This window comes from Heliangelus exortis, chromosome 19 (assembly GCF_036169615.1).
Source record: "Heliangelus exortis chromosome 19, bHelExo1.hap1, whole genome shotgun sequence".
In the NCBI taxonomy this organism is placed as follows: Eukaryota; Metazoa; Chordata; class Aves; order Apodiformes; family Trochilidae; genus Heliangelus; species Heliangelus exortis.
Window position 1 is genome coordinate 10,910,963 of NC_092440.1, and position 13,345 is coordinate 10,924,307.

The 13,345-nt window shown below is 43.5% G+C and overlaps 1 protein-coding gene across 12 annotated transcripts in view; it reads left to right on the top strand.

The window, feature by feature from the left end:
• The window catches only part of PITPNM2 (phosphatidylinositol transfer protein membrane associated 2), a 127,522-nt gene that overhangs the window by 22,479 nt on the left and 91,698 nt on the right, over positions 1–13,345 (top strand). Inside the window, exon 1 of one of the 12 annotated variants that reach the window (XM_071763709.1) lies at positions 3,419–3,438. The exons of the other annotated variants lie outside the window; for them this stretch is intronic. The gene's annotated coding sequence lies outside the window, so the exon portion shown is untranslated. Of the gene's footprint in view, positions 1–3,418; positions 3,439–13,345 lie in introns of those variants that run through there. 12 annotated transcript variants of the gene reach the window in all.

Consider the following 13,345-nt stretch of genomic DNA (forward strand, 5'->3'; position numbering starts at 1 on the left):
GGTGTGAGTCCCCTAGCTCCCTGCCCATGCTGGGCTTGGAAATAACTCTGTCAATAGCAGAAATGTCACAGCAGGAATGACTTGCTGGCTGTGCCCAGTTCCATTTATCTAAATGAGCTGTGATCTTGGATTTAACATGCTGTTTCATAGCTCAGATAAGAGGCCTATGAATTGGATTATTGTTGGGGGAAAAAAAAAATTGAGGGGTGCTGACAAGTTTAGCAGAGTCTTTTTATATTTATGAACAGCAGTGGTCAAAGGAGAATCCTGTAAAAGATGCCTGCCACGTGATAGCAGCTCCAGTCATTAAAAAAGCATGAATCAGATTAAGAAGTGTAGGGTTTTTTGTTTGCCTTTGAGTCTTTAGATGTCAGTACAAGCTGTAACCAGCAGCTGTGCTGGGAAGAACCTGCTGTGGGAAATGGCAGTGGAGGATGTGGACAGAGATGCTCCTGAGAGGCCTTGGGGCTCCCCAGGGGTCACTGCCCCACAGGTACTCATCTCAAGGATGTGATGATCCTGCCTGTCCCATCTGTGACCACACCAGCAGCAGCCAGGGGTGTTCTGTGGCTTGTGGAGCTGAGGAGGTGTTGAGTGGAGGAGAAGTCCAGTGGATGGGTGAGGTGGGTGCCCAGGAATCTCCTGCCTGTGTGTGAAACTCCTGGATGAGACAGGGCAGTGCCTGAGAGGAAATAATGCATTTATACAATAATTAATACTGCTCATATCAGTGGTTGGCAGCTGACTGTACAGTTTGCACTGTATCAGCATGGTGCGATGCTGTTCTTTCAGGTGGACTTTTAAAATGCTGCTTCCTCTCCCTTCTGGTCAGCTCCTCTGCAGGTGGAACAAACTTTTTCTTTTCTTTCACTGTGCTCCCCATTGTGTTGAGCACCCTGCTGGGTTTCATGGGGCTCACAGGTGAGGTTCTGGGGGAGATTCAGCAATGCCAAATGTTAACATCAGAATTTTTTCCGTGTATACTTACTGTGCAAAATGTCATCTTCTTGGGATTGATTTTGCAGTTTTGTGTCAGAGGCAGTGATGAGCAGTTCTCAGGGCACAGGGATGCTCAGTTTTGGGCTGGTACCAGGGGCTTGGCAGAGCACAGAGGGTGTCCCTGGGCAAGGTGATGGTGAGCGGAGCGCTCCTGCTCTGCATTGCTGAACTCCTGATAACCTGGAGGGAAGGGCTGGGATTATCCCAGCTCTCTGCCTGTGCTGGAGGGACTTCCCAGTGCTCACGTTTGGGCAGATGGCTGTTCCTGGCAGGTTGTGGTCAGGGACAAAGGCACATTCCCTGGAGAGGATATCAGGAAGTTCAGGAGGTGGGGCAGCAGGAAGCTGTTTCATGATCCCAAGCTACTGCTGATGGAAAATCTGCCCTTGCTTTTAAATCTGCACTTGTTCTGTGTTGCTGGAGATTGTGTTTAATTTCATGGTATGTTCCATGCAGTGTCTGCTGTCTCTCTGAACAGCTGTACTTAGTCTTGCTGTTATCAGCAGGGCTGTTAGCTAGTGATAAAGGACAAGCTGAAGAGGGCTGGGATCCTGATACTTAGGAACTGGGCAGCACTTCCATTTGGCTTTGTTTCTTGTAACAGAGGCAAGGCAGTGGATCTGCTTCCTCGAAGACCTAAAATATTGTTCCTTTTGACTCTTTGGGCTTTATGAAATCATGATGGAGGAATGTAGCAAAACCACTGGGAGGATTGTCCCTCTCCCCTTCTTAGTGTTGTCTAACAGCTTCCTCTGATCAACTGAAAGAGCTCCCTGTGCCACTGCTTTTCCCTTTCTTTTAAATATAAGCTAGCCTGTAATATGAATAAACATGTTAATAATACAGTTGCTTTACATCAAGTTGCTTTCTTGTTGGAACCCTCCTGTTGCTGGTAGCTCTAGAAGGCATCCTGCCCAGCAGAGGCACCTTGAGGTGCTGCTGTTGCATCTGACATTGGTTTTCCTCTCTCAGAAGAGCAGGATTTGGGAAACTTACCTGACACTAATTCTGCTTGCCATGCTAATTTAAGGGAAAACACCAGTTCTCTCTCTCCTTTCTCCTTTTCCCTCTGCCATAGCAAAGCCCAGCATGAAAGTGGAGCTCAGGTGAGTGAGGTGCTGGTTTTGGCAGCCTTGGGGCTGAGCAAGTGCTGAGGTGTCTCCTGGGTTCTTCTCATCTAACCCCTGACCTGATGGATGCAAATTCCTGACATAAAAACAGATGAGAAACTCTGGCCAGGGGCTAAGCTACTCTAAGCTGATTGCAGATCTCTCGTAAAGAAATCTCTCTGTATTAATAAATAAATGCTTGCAATAGCTGCTTTATTATAGTGCATGGAAGCTTTCAGAAAGAAAAATTTCCCGAATGGGCCATTTCTGCAGTCTCTGCTGGCTTTTAAAGATTGGTGTCATTAATTGAATTCTGCTTCTTCCATTAGAATGGAGTGTGTGCTCTTTGCTGGCACATACATCCGGGTGATGCACTGGGAAGAAAGAAAATATTGAGAGCTCCTCACATTACTTCTGGGGCAGTTGGGTCACTGGGTTGTTTTGGGGGCAGCTTTTTGGGGTGCCTGTCTTCTACTTGGGTCTTCTTTGCAAGTGGGAAGGTTTTCTTGGTGAAGCTCATGAAGTGGTTGTTGGACTGGGGAGCCTTGGCTGGGTGTCTGCTGCTGCCTCATTCTTCCTGCAAAATTTCTCTGAAGACAAACACCTTCCCCCAGGTTCCTCTTTCTACAAGAAATGAGACTTGTTGGAAATTGATCTTGCCTAATGCAAAGCATGGTGAATGCAGTAATTAAGTTCCACTTAATTTCCACTCTTGATTGGTGGGGAGACAGTAGCTTGTTCTTTGAAACTCTGCTTTGTCTTTTGAAAATAATCTTTGCAATGTTCCATAAATGCTGTATTGCAGCCCGCCCTTATTAACCACTGATTAGAGGGTCCTTTGTGAAGTGTTGTCTGTGTCTGACATAATTTAATTAGTATGGAAGCAGGAAAATTCCTATGGAAACAAAACAGGAGCAAATTTAATACCAGATAAATATGTGTTCTGGGCTACGAAAGGGAACACAAACCTAATTTCTTAATGGGACCACTAGAAAGAACAAACAAATCTACAGAGACGTGGTTGTATGCCTCAGCTAGAAATGCATGTTTGTGGATGTAATTAAACTTCAGTTAATAACATATTGTCCTCAGCCTTGGCAAAGAGCTGGCTTTGGGCTGTGGCTATGTGTCCAAAGCATTTTTACAAGATTAACTCCTCTCTACAGCATGGTCTGGAGCTTTCAGAGCCCTTGCAGACCTTGAGGAGCTGCCTTGGATTTCAGCTCGTTCCTTGCATTCCTCAGAGAGCACGAGGAGCCCTTTCTCTACAGATGGGTGGTGGAGAAATGGGTGCCTGTTCTGGTCCCTGACCTGGTGCAGGGGACATTGGGTGAGTTGGAGAGAATCTTCTCTAGCAATGCCTGAGGAAGGGTGAAAGTAGAGGGTCCTTCTTTCACCTGCAATTCACTTTCTGCATTGCAAATCCTGTTTCATAAGTAAGCTGCTTCCACTGATGCATTAAATGATTTATTATCTCTCAGAGCTTTTCTTCACCCTGGAAAAAAAAAAAAAAAAAGATTATAAGTGTGTGTTTTTTAAAGCTTTGTGTTGAACGTTACATGATTAAGTTGTAATTTTGAAGTGACACATTTGGGCACATAATTTTCAAGACCATCTTTGGTTTCAGGGTTCATAAATACTGGTTCCAGTGGTAATGAAGTGCTGTGCTACTTACTATGTTTCTATCATTCTGTGTGCCTTTTTTTAAAATTATTAAATCACAGTGGCTATGCCCATAACATTGTGGTTGTTTTATGTCTTGGTACAGGGGAAAATAATTTTATTTAGTGGGAATAATGTAATTGTAACATGCCTCTGGGCTTGACTTAAAGGGGGAGGTGGTGCAGGTGCCTGACAAGACAATGCTGTTCTCCTGATGATTTTCTGCAGCAAATTCCACTGCCATGGAGTGGCAGCATATTTGTTTCTGATGGAACAACTTGTGAGCAAACACTGGGATGTTTATGGTGACAAGGAGAGCACTAGAAAAATAGAGGCTGTAAAATCCAGCTTGCTCCAAGGGTAGCAAGATGTTGAATTGGCTCAGTCAGGTGCATCTCCAGGGGGGAGGAAGAGATCTCAGACCAGTATGGCCAAACCACTTAACTCCTTTGCACCTCTGAAGCCCATCTGTAGGGTAGCAGCTGTCTGCCTGGGTGGATTTATGAGGCAGAGATCCTTTAATGCAAAATGCTTTGCAGATGAAGTATTTATCCCCCCTTTTGAAGGGAAAAGATGCGTGATGGTTCCTTGAATCAGGCTGGCTGCCTCAATTCAGATATAATTTGATAAATGAAGTATAAAGGCCCAGTGAGTGACCTTCTGGAAAATACAAGAGTGCCTGAACCATTTGTGCTTTAAGTTGTTTTCCACATCTTTGTATTTCCTGCTCAAGCTGTTCATTAAAGTAGTCTCCTGTGCCCTGTTGTTTTTGGGCTGATAATGGATAGTTAAGTAGTAGCAAATTTCTGTATAAATCAGTGTGCTTTTCCCTGCATCGTGTCTTGTGGATACGGGGCAGAAACCCTTCTATTTTCCCCTTTTGTGTTTGCAACTGGGTCCTGAAACGTATTCATGCTCTTTACATATCCTCTCAAAATCTGGTTTATGGAGACATCCCTGGGAAACCTTCCACTTCTGCAGCTGCAGCACACACTGGGGTTTCTTGCCAAATGATTTGTGAGGGCTTTACAAGCTGTCAAACTTCTCTGGAGAGCTTAAGGGTGTGACCAGCTTACAAACATGGATCAAGGTTGTGGTGGTTTGGTTTTTTTTTTGTTTGTTTTTTTTTTTTTTTAATTCTTTTTTTTCTGATTCAGGGCTGAATATATCCTGAGTATCTGCTTGATGCTTTTGATTGCCAGCAGGAATTATTTCCTCCCCGTTCAGATGGGATGCAGCCCAACCCCAGGCTCTTGCTGCAGCTGCCCTCAGAGCTTTTCTGCATCCCCCTTGGGGACCAGGTGTAGGAAGAGATAAAATTTGATTAGCATTACTTCTTTTTGTGCATGTAAACCTCTTAGGAGGCAGAAGCTTATGCATTTGGAGAGCAAACATTGACCATCTCTCTGGCTGGCCTTTGCTTAAGGAAAATGTATCTTGCTCCCTGCCTTAGCAGCTCTTTGCCCAGCCCCAGGGCTGTTCCCCAAGGAGGCTGATGTGACCAGTCCAGCCCAGTCTGTGGTCTGGGAAGCCTCAGGCTCCTCACCATCTCTGGTGAGCTCCTCTGGCAGAGGGGTCTTAGGGCTGGGAGGCTTTGCCTGCTGGCAGCTCCTCCTCTGCCTCTGGTGTGTGTGCTGCAAAGTCTGGAAATCAAGGGTGCTGTGGGAGATTTGAGCTGTGGGGAGGATGCTGTTGGGTGCACCCCTTGCACAGTGTCCTGATGGCTTTGGCTGGGTTTCTGCTGCCAATCCCTCTGCTCTGGCTCAACTGGAAAACAAGTTGGCTGCCCCAAAGACAGGCTTTGGCATTGGCCAAGAAATCTGGAGCTGGCAGAGAACAAACCAAGCAGGTAGGAACTGTCAGGAGGTCTGGGGAATTGGAGGCTTGAAGGGGTTTTTTTGTTTGTTTCATTTTGGGTTTTTTTTGTGTGTGTGGGGTTTTTATTTTGGGTTTTTTTGTGGGTTTTTTTTTTTTTGGTGTGGGGGTGTTTTTTGTTTGGTTTTTGTTTTGTTTCTAATCTTTATCTGGCATATCTGGCCAATATTAAGTGGTTCAGAAAAGGAATACCTGACACATCATGGTGCCAGCTCACCCAAGCTGCCCTAATGGGCTGGTTTTGCCAGCTTTTGTACCCACTCTTGGTGCAAATAAAGTCAAATATATAAAATGCTTGTTACAATAAATAAAACTAAATGAGTGTGATTACCTGAAGTCTCTGGATACACCTTACCTGCTCAGCATTTGTTCCTTTCTCCCCCTGCAGGCAGTTAATGGAGAAAGAGGGGACCATCAATGTGCAGACTCCCCAGCCAGGCAGCATCAAGGCTCATAATAATATTTTTCTGTGCCATAAGAGATACTTTTGTCATCTGAATTTTTTATTTTACTTTCTCCCTGCTGGGAGAGAATTACTGGTGATGATAGTTGGTAGAGCAGCTCCCGTTGGGAAGCACTGAGTGGAAGAAGGATTTATTGAAGGAAGTGTGTGGCAAATTTCTTGATTAGCACTTTTTTCACTATTTAAAGAGGTTGTTTATAACCAAGGGACCATTAGCAACCAGGAGGTAGTTTTGTTGTAGCAGTACCTTATGGAATGAAAGCTTGGTACTGTGTTTCTGGATGGGGACCTCAGAAGCAGCCCTTGGTTAATACTACACCTAAGTTTTTGGGTTTGGGTTTTTTTTTTTTCTGCTGTAAATGGAGGTTTGTGCAGCTCCTTCCCATGTAGTTTAAAGAACAGCTTGGTGTGAAGTACATGTCAGCCTTTGAATTATGCTTTTCATTTACTGTAGCAAATTCTAGTACTCTCCTTTCACTGCCAGGGTTTCTAGAAGGTTTCTCAACAAATCTTCCCCTCCCCCTGCCACCCAGAGACAAAAACCCAAGAGCTTCTTTGCATGGTGCCTGTCTGATTTCCCTCTCTCTCCCTGATACCGTTAGGAGAAATTCTGTGATTTTTTTTTTTTTTTTTTTTTTTTTTTTTTTTTTTTTTTTTTTTTTTTTTTGCAAAGGGTACTGAAGCCAGGGAGAGCAGAATGAGACTGTTCAGAGTCCTGGTCAGGTTACTGCCCACAGCTCTGGCTGTCCTAAGGAGCAGTCAGAACTCATCAGTGTAAAACCTTCCCTCCCAAGGGAGTAAACAGCACAGATTAATTGGTAAAGGATGCTGAGCACTCTGCAGCCACCCTCATTGGAAGTGGGTTTGGTTACTTCTGGCTTCAATACTGACCTTATTCTAATCAGAGAATCACAGAGTGGTTTGTGTTGAAAGGGACCTTTAAAGGTCAGGTAGTCAGGGACATCTCCAGCTAGATCAGGTTGCCCAAAGCCCCCTCCAGCCTGACCTTGAATCTTTCCAGGGATGGGGCTTCTATGTAAAAAAATCTCTGCTTATATCTAGTCTAAATGCACCCTCTTTTAGTTTAAAACCATTACCCATTATTCTATCACAGTAATCCTAATTTATTGTGATATGACAATATTTATCCTAATAATATATTTGAACAAAATGCCAAATTTGCTTATGGAGCAAAGAGGAAGAAGCATATGGTGGAAAGAGAGTATGGCAAAGATTGGGGGTTATTTCCAGGACATAGTATTTGATTTAAAAATCTCTCATGGGCTCCAAGAAAGGGAAATATGTTACAAATCATCTCCACTCTAAAATCTTTTGAGCTCTTGCTGCAGAAGGGATTTAAGACTCCTTTTGGTGTGGGGAAAAAAGGTGAGGAAGGTCACGTATATTTTGCATCTTCTCCCTTTCAACCTCCCTCCAGTTAAAGCATTTTTGGGACAGAGTGCAGGGAGCCACCCAGGTGCAGAGGATATTCTGGAGGCTCCATATTGCCAGCCCTAATTTTAGCTGCACTTTCTGCACAGTTGATGCCAAGACTCCCCCACTTGCATTTGCACTTTGGGTTGCAGTCATTACACAGTGTGAGCTCCACACGTGTGCTGCTCCTCCTGGAGCTCAGCTGCCAGCAGCAATTTGTATTCCCCACAAGCAAATGGTGGGGGTTTTGCGTGGGGAAGGGAGCAGGGGGAGGATGCTCACATCTGGGAACGGGTCCCTGCTGAACACTGCTCTGCTTGTTGCAGCCTGTTGGAGGCAATTGGAGGAGAGGAAGCAGAAGAGAGCTCTGTAATTCCCTTCTGCTTTTCACTGAAGTGGGGAAATGGCTCTGCCTTGCATGTGAGGTTCTTTCTGTGCAGTTTTGCTGTGAAAGGACTCCCAGTCCAATTTGTCAAGGCAGAGGCTTGATGCCAGTCCAAATGCACTTGACAATAGTCCCACTGCTGTCAAAACCTCTCCTCCTCCTGTGATAAAAACAAAGCTCCCAAGGAGTGCGTCTCTCTTTCCTTCCTGTGGCTTTTAAGACAGACTTGGCATCCTGGAGCTGTTCTGGGGAGGAAGTTTTTGACTGTATTCAAAACACTTACCCAGTTTCCAGTTAAAAATGTGACGGAGCGGTGCGTTCAAAACAAGACAGACACAGAGAAATGCTTTGGATTTATGCTTGCTTTAATTGGACCACAGAAGATTTTATTTACTGATGGTGTCCAAAGGGAGCTGTCAAAATATTGCAGAAAGAGTGAATGTGTCCATTGTGGTAATGTGCTTTTGATAAATGCATTATGGCATAGTTATCAAGTCAGGAAGAAGCCTTAATTACTGTTACGAAGCCATTAGAGTCTAAAGCAGCAATCTGAGCTCTGTGTTTTATGTTTCTTCACCAAAGACTTCAGCACAAAACCCCCCCAAACATATACTTGTTTTAGAAGATAATTTATGCCTTTTTTTATTTGCTCTGCCTTTTTGAAATGGTGCAGAAGTGACAGTGGGTACTTGAATACAATAGCAGTGAGCTCCATGGATTCACACAAATAAAATATACAACTTCTAAAGCAAGCATGTACTGCAGGGAAGGCAATGCTGTGTGATCTGCTGTTCTCCTGTTACCCATAGAGTGTAGGAAATTGCTGAACTTGATTCTTCCATCTTAAAAAAAAAAAAAAAAAAAAAAAAAAAAAAAAAAAAAAATTGAAAGGGAGAGAGAGGGCAGGATTGGTTTCCAGGAGTGTTGTGTAAAGCTTCCTCTGGGGCTAGGGAAGGAGAAAGACTGCTCTTGGAAACTTTTTTATTAATGAACATTACTTGGGGAGATCAGGCAGGGATATAACTTACACATGGGGTCAACAAATCATCTGTCCCTGGAAGCTTTTGCTTTCCCTGTCAGCTGCTCCCTGCAGCACAGCCAAGAGCCTGCTCCTGACAGAGCAAATTATTTAGAGCTGACTATTCTTACACCAAAAATGTGTGCAAAGACAGTTTAATTTTCAGATATTAATTATCTTCTTATCTTTTATTCAGAGAAAGACTGTTTAACACTCAGTCACCTGGTTTTAGTGTTTTCTAAATGTTCTTTGACTCTCCATTAGTGCATTATTTAGAGGAGATGTTAATTTAATAGAGTGAACTTTGTTACCCTTTAGGACATAAGCATCTTACTTTAAAAAACCAAAACATAGCTGTAAATCAAAGGTTAAGAGGCACAGCAACCTGAAGGTATTGTTTGCTTGGTTGGTAGATGGGTACTGTGCTACTTTCCTAAATGGAATATTTCTTTAGTGACAGTAAGGTTAAGTACAAGTTGTTCTGGTATGAGAGAGGGGGAATTAGCCATACTTTTTAGTGTTTTTCTAGGGGTGATGGCTTAAAATAATTTCAGGTGCAGCATGGTAGCAGTGAGAGTTTTCACAGTGGGAAGTGGCTCTGTGTTCTCAGGGCCCCATCAGCAGTGCTGGCACCTGCCTCTGGTCACTCCATTTTCATGCAAAGATCAAGCTGGCTCTAACTTGTCCTCCCTTTGGGCTTTTTCTAGAGAACTTCAAGACCCTTGGCTCATAGGCTTCTGTTTAAGAAAGCAGCAGTAGAAAGAGCCCTTCCCAAAACCAGGCATATTCTTGGGGTACCAGACCTGGTGCAGTCAGGCTAGGGGATGGGGTCTGAGTCTTGGGCCATGTTGTTCATGCCCGGTTTGGGATTGAGCCTCTTCAGCCAACACTCAGCAAGGTAATTTTAGAGATCTCAACAATGTCTGCTCAAAATGTTGGTGGTTTTTTTGTCCTTTTGCAATGGGTCTGTCTTTGCTACCGGACAAACCCTCGGGTGGTTTACGAAGGCTGAGCTCTTAGACCAGTTTTCTGGTTTGATTCAGTTATTGATTTAAAAAAAAAAAAAAAAGGCAATGAAAAAATCCCAAAATAAACAACACACCCCCAAACACTTGACTGTTCCAAGCTGTCTGTATTTTTTTCTCTCTGTGCTTTCAGCATATAAGGCTAGGGAAGGAGATGACGATAAATATTACTGCCTTGTTTCCAAAAGCTGTTGGGTAAGATCTCTCACTGCAGCATCTGAAGCATTACTGAAAATATTCTGAACTGTTATAACAACATCTCTGGTGGAATTTTTCGTTTCCAAAAATCTTTCCCTTCCCCCTGTCTCTGGGTAGAAAACGCTAATTAGCAGAGAGATTCAGGTGTCAGCAGAGGTGCCAGGCTCCTGAATCATGCAGCAAGCAGAGATGTTCCCCTTGGTCGCAGCATTAATTCCCAGAGAGCACTGGTAGTGCTGCTGCAATTTTCATCATGTATTTGTATTTCCAGATTTAAAATGCTTCCAGTTAGGATGGTTGCCCTGATTGACTGTTTGGTACAGGCTTTGTTGTGAAATTTGGGTTGACTTCTGGAAGTCTGGCATACGGCATGAAAATTCTTGGAGAGCTACAGCTTTGTAGGGTGACAACACTTCAGATTAAACCTAAGCACTGCTATTCCCAAGGAAATAGGTGAAGTACTTCTTTGTCTCCAGAGTATTCTACTCTGAAGAGCTGTACAATTAAAATTGATGTGTCTTTACTTGGTTAATCTAATACCTATTATTTCCTCCTTGTTTCAAATCTGAGTAGTTTGGGCCAGTTCATACTTCACAGATCTAATTTAAACCAAGTTGTTCACAGCTGTTGAATCTTGTAGCTATATTAATTGGTTCCCATGAAAGGAGAGAAATTGAACAAGATGTCTCTCTGGCTTTTCATGTGTCCTCCTGCCCATGTGTCATCCCTGTTGGGATGTCAATGTTCCAGCTGGTCTCACCAGCCTCCAGCGTGCCCATCCTAAACTCCCTATATTTATTTATTCAGAGAATCTGGAGTTGATGTCCAGCTTGCAGTTTGGTGTTCCACGTTTTTTTTGAGTCCTTAAAATTTTCCCCAGAAGGTTCTGGAGTTCTGCTGGATTTGCTTTTCCACTGGCAGCTTTGAGGGCAGGGACACCTCCAATGGGGGCTGTCCCTGCACCCATGGGGTGATTTTAGCCTCTTTAGCTCCATTCCTTTTAGGATTTCCTGTGAAATGTTTTACCCCAGCTCCACAAACACATTAGCAGATGCTGGAAAACAACCATTTGTCTTCAGGCATTTGGGGCAAGCGCCAACAGAAAATGGCACAGAGGACAAAAAGTAAATTGGTCTTCTAAAATCCTTTCAGCTTTAAGTATTGCAGGTATAATTAGAAACAGAGGCAAGGATTATTATCCTATAAGTGCCTTTCTAGTCTGTTCTGCTTTTGTAACCTTTCTTTTTTTTCATCTGTCATTCTGTCTGGCTGCATTGTTTCTCCTTGCAGCCTGGCATCTCCAGCATCAGGTCCCATTGCTGCCTCACAGCTTTGCACTGCTTCTGTTTGCTTTTCCCCTCTATTTACGTCAGAGCTGTCGTCGGCTGGCTCTGCGTTGGTGTTCCTGTGAAGCCACCATCATTCAAGCAAATAGGGACTTCTTACTGCTGCAAGAAAATGGAGTGCTACCCTCTGCAATTCCACCCCAGGCTGCACATCTTCTCCCTCTGTCACATAGATTAATATATATATTTTTTTTTTCTTTTTTTTTAATTTTAAATTGTCTCTGAAGTGAGAAGTTGAAGCTTTGGAGCCTCTTTAGGACTACAAATGTGGGAAGCAGAATGAGTCTCTTGGAGTAGGGGTGCAGCTCCATGCTGGGAAACCCTGGAGATGAGTGAGGAGGAGAGGTGGTGCTTTCCTGCACAGCCCAGTTTGCCCAAGGATTGCTGCCATTTGTCTTGATTTCCTACTGCTCCCAGCAGAACTGTCCCCCAGTGGACCTGAAGTTTCAGGGAGGGAAATATTGCAGAAACTTCTGCTGCTCTTTTTTCTCCCTGCTCTCTGTGGTTTGTTTCAGGCAACACTTGAAGTCTCTAAGACTTGGGCTATTCTGAAAAGCTTTTTGGCAGAACGAGCTCACTTCCAGCAGTATCATCACCACCACCACTGCCCAGTTTGCCAATTACTGATTTGCAGTTCTCAGGCAGAGGGTTCCCCTCTTCTTCTGGGGTTGCGTGTCCCTCCCCTGACAAAAAAAAACAACCCAAACCACAGCCAAACAGCACCTGGAAAGGAGCCCCAGCTGCTTGGAAAACAAACCAACCTCCCTAAAATACTCAAGCTCATTTTTCCTCAGATGCAACTGGCATGTTCAGCCTTGCCCAAAGAGAGATCAATAGTGTGTTTGGACTCCCTGTTGCTCTACATGTACATGAGTGTGTTTATTTTATTTAAGGAGTTGGTGCATAATCAGTCTTAAAATTAACTGACTGCCTGTTGACTTGTCACCCTGTGAATGAAAACACATTGCTGGTAATTTGTTTGACATTATTCTGTCCTGTTGTCAGGCTTCTAATTACATTTAGAACATAACCCAGATGTCAGTCTGTCTCCTTCTGTCTCTTTTATTATTATCATCATTATTATTATTTATCTTTTTATTGTAAAACACTGAGGGAAATATTTCTCTTAAGTGATGGAAGTCTGTTTGTTCCTCTGTCTTTTCAGGAGATTGGTTGCAGATTTATCTCTTAAAAGCTGTGTTCCCTTTAAAAGAAGGTGTTGGTTTGGGCACCCAGAACTGCTGGGATTTTTGGATTGACCTTCCGTATGCTTTAGGGCTATTGAAACATGTCTGTATCTACCTTAAAACATTTATCTGGATACTGCTTTCTAAAAATGATCCCATTCCCCACCTTATTTATTTTTAAAGAAGAGAGAAATTGCTTGTGGTTTTAGAAGATTAAAATATTAATGTATTTAAATCTGACAGGGAAGGAGATGAGGCAGAGGGGTTGCCCTTTAAGGATGTGCACAAACGAGCAATCTTTTATCGAAGCCATTGGATCAGAATGTCAGATTCCTTGCCAACAATGCTGCCTTTTGATAATTAGCAAAGGAAAACTCAAGCTGGTCAGTGGGAGGTTTTATTGCTCAAGATTTTCCTAGATCCACAAGCTTTTAAACACCAGAAACAGTTTTTCAGTAGCATACAGGATCACCCCTGTACTCAAGCTCTGCTTTCCAAAAGGATTAAGCCATTTAAATGTCAAAAGGCTGCTGCTTCATTAACGGCAGTTTTGAATGCTTTACCTCTTATTCCACTTGGAGAAAACTGTGTTGGCCACTGAACAATCTCCATTCCCCTTGTGCTTCTTTTTAAACTGATCTAAA